The 3,372-nt window shown below is 43.1% G+C and overlaps 1 protein-coding gene across 1 annotated transcript in view; it reads left to right on the top strand.

Annotated features, from left to right (window-relative positions):
- Positions 1–3,372, top strand: part of LOC104547550 (disks large homolog 1-like) — a gene marked incomplete at its 3' end in the record, with an annotated part of 23,928 nt that overhangs the window by 8,026 nt on the left and 12,530 nt on the right. The window lies entirely within an intron of this gene.

The following is a 3,372-nucleotide window of genomic DNA, read 5'->3' as shown; positions in this document are numbered from 1 at the left end:
GGAAGGCCACTGCCAAATAGAGACTTCAGAGGCTTTGGACTTCCAAGCTTCGGAAAGCTCGGCACAGGTTTCAGGTCTGAATTTTCCTCCCGTACCTTCCTCCTGCAGTTACTCATATCCCACTTGCCTGCCATTTTCCTGAATGGTGTTAATGCCTGTGCTAGTTGTTTGTTTTAAGTACTGGTATTAGCAAGTAAAGAGTAAACCTTGTCCTTGTCAAAAGCATTCAGAACTCAGCAATGTTGCTCAAAACGAGCTGTAATGACTCAAGGCAGACAAACATGTGAATTAACAACTCAAGCATGAGACAAGATTAGAACGGAGACATTATGGGCTCATGAGAGTCCCGAGTTTAATAGTGATGCCTCTGACTAAAAGATCCCAGCAACAGCCTGCAGTGTGGGGATGTGGCACAGATATGGTTTAGAAAAGCACACTGAGGGTGAAGTGTCTCCCTGCACACACAGACTAAACCAAGAAGAAAAGTTATTAATAAATACGTATTGACATTTCAGAAGGCCTCATCCGATAGAGGCACGTGGAGGACAGTAGATAGTAGGACTAGGAAGAGAAAAAAGCATCAACAGAATGAACTGGCACTCAAAATTATAAGCTGTCTAAATTGTCAGTTTGTGGTGAATGAAGCCTTATGAGGAGCGGCTGAGGGAACTGGGCTTGTTTAGCCTGGAGAAGAGAAGGCTGAGGGGAGACCTCATCACCACCTACAACTGCCTCAAGGGAGCTTGGAGAGAGGTGGGTGCTGGTCTCTTCTCCCAGGTGATGGGGGACAGAACAAGGGGAAACGGCACCAAGCTGTGCCAAGGGAGGTTCAGGTTAGAGATAAGGAGGAAGTTCTTTCCTGAGAGGGTCGTCAGAAGCTGGCACAGGCTGCCCAGGGAGGTGGTGGAGTCACCATCCCTGGATGTGTTTAAAGAGCGGGTAGATGAGGTACTTAAGGATATGGTTTAGTGGGTAGACAGGAACGGTTGGACATGATGATCTCAGAGGGCTTTTCCAACCGAGCGATTCTGTGTGTGATTCTGTGTGAACCCCGTGCCTGTCTGTAGTCTGACCTACTCTGTAAGCATAGGAAGGCAATATCCTTCCGTGTCCCAAGCACCTGATGGAATTGTCAAGTGCTAAGCAATGTAAAACATACTTGTGAGGTGACTGCATCATGAATCTACAAAAACCTTTAAAGTTAGAGCTTTTTCTGTTGATGAAAGAAAGAAGCAAAATATGACTAGAAAGTCCTCAAGGAACAAATGGTCGAGAGCACCGTTCCCGTTACCTGAATCATAAAGCCGCTGAGGAAGGTTTCCCTCTTAGAACTCAGACTGGGCTGGAAAAAAACCCCTAACAGCAGGAAGCAAATTCTCTTACTCTTTGTAAAAGCCCAAGGAGAAACCAGCAAATCTCAAGTTGGTGGCACTTGAAGAGATGAACCATGGCAGAGAAGTTACCTTCAGCACAGCCAAAAGGCTCTAACCGAATTCTGCTGAACTACTACAGGCTTTTCAGATTCAAAGGTTGGTGTGGCCCGAGTGCAGCATTGTGTAGAACTTCCTTCATCCAGGGCATGTCCCTGCAAATAAAGCTTGGCTTAGTTCATCTGAGATCCCTTCACAGCTTGCAAGAGGCAGAGCAGGACTGTGATTTTTATCATTTGGTGTATCCTTGCTCCTGTCTCTGCTCATGTTTGACCTTGGATAAAGTAAATTCAGAGGCAAAATAAATTTAAAAAAAAGGATACAGAACTAAGCTAAAGCAAGAAATAAAAATGATGGAGGTTCTTGTTTGCTCCTGTTAATCTAGGTGATGTTTGAAAATTGGATTACAGGGTTTGTACATGGAAATAAACAGGAGACTGCTTAAATGTGTTAGGATTGGCTTTGTTTTGCCAATAGGGAAACAATTCATCGGCGTCGTTATTTATTTTAAAAAGATCAGTCATCACGAACCGTTCCCCAGGTACGGTGACGGTGGTGACTGGTTCGGTTAGCACGTGTTGTTGTTCTGTAGATAATAGCTGACAAAACCCTGCGTGCTCGCTGTGGCTCCCTTTGTGTTGGGGCAGTAACAGATGGAGTTTCATGCATTCGGAAGGTCAAGACCTCGTTCGTTTTCAATGGAGAAATATCATGTGTTAAAATCACAGGGACTTTTCCACTGAACAAACTACCAAGGGCAGAATAATTTTTGAGGTACTGGGCAAAGAAGAAGATGATCTGTTCTGTCTGGAGTGGACGTGGCTTCTGCTGCATTAAGGGCAGATATAATTAGAGAGCGAGGAAAAACTGTGGCGAGGGATAAACGAGCTTGATATTGGAGAGCCTGTGAAAGCTGTGGCATGTCCAGCTCTGGGAGCTGTTGAATTGTTAAATAAACACATGAGGAATGAACTAGACCTGAACTTAATTATTTTGGGGTGAACTAAAGCCTATTTTTAAATTCTCTGCCAGAAAACTGTACGGATTTTAAAATGCTTTCTTCTATGCATACACTTTGTCTTTATGAAACCTTGGCTAGCTTGTTACGGGTACTGAGGACTACAGGATACAGAATAGCTGAAGAACAGACAAGACACTTTGTGAAATTATACTATAAATGTTATTTCTTATCTTGCTTGAGTATTTCATCCTAAAAGGCCTGCAATAGGGCACTGCCTGTTCCTGCAGGCTTTATGTGCTGCTCAGGTATCTGTGGAGGAAAGAATCTGAGTTCCATAATTGGGGAAAAAAAAAATCTTAATGTTACCTTTCTATTACATATGACTAAGAATTTGATATTTTACTGATTTTGCTTACTTGAGGTATTTGTTACCTCTGGCTTTTGATTCTGTCCTGTTTCTGTCGACAGTGAAGATGTGGATATCCTAACCTGAGAACAACAAGGGTTACGTCAAGTGTTTGGGTTTTCATCTAGCTTGATAGTGTTTTTCTGGTTTTGGTCCTGTTGGACAAAAATTTCATTTGTTGATCTTAGTATCTATGTAATACAATAAATAGTAAAAGAAACAGTTGTTGTTGTTGCTTTAGAGGGGTCTTACCCCTTTCTAGTGAGAAAAGATATAAAGCATCAGTCTTTGATTTTTTTTTTTCTGCTCTGTTCTTCTCTACAATTTCTTCTCTTCCCCATGACCCTTTCTGTTTTGCTCAGTTTTCACTTGCTCTGTGGCCTGAGGATCTCAAGAGCATTTTTGTTTGCTGGCAATGCGAAGCAGGGGGCCTCTGCTCTGCAGTGTCTGTGTAGAGCAGTCTGCTCTCTGAAATGTCACTGTTCAACTTGTACAGAGAGTGTCTGATTCATGTACAGAGCAGTGTGGAAACCGCATGTCCTCTGAGCTCAGCGGTCAGCGTGGATCAGCTGAGA

The sequence above is a fragment of the Mesitornis unicolor genome, unplaced genomic scaffold (genome assembly GCF_000695765.1).
Source record: "Mesitornis unicolor isolate BGI_N332 unplaced genomic scaffold, ASM69576v1 scaffold1181, whole genome shotgun sequence".
Lineage (NCBI taxonomy): Eukaryota > Metazoa > Chordata > Aves > Mesitornithiformes > Mesitornithidae > Mesitornis > Mesitornis unicolor.
Note: the sequence above shows the minus strand (reverse complement) of the source record. Positions and strands in the feature narration are given on the sequence as shown.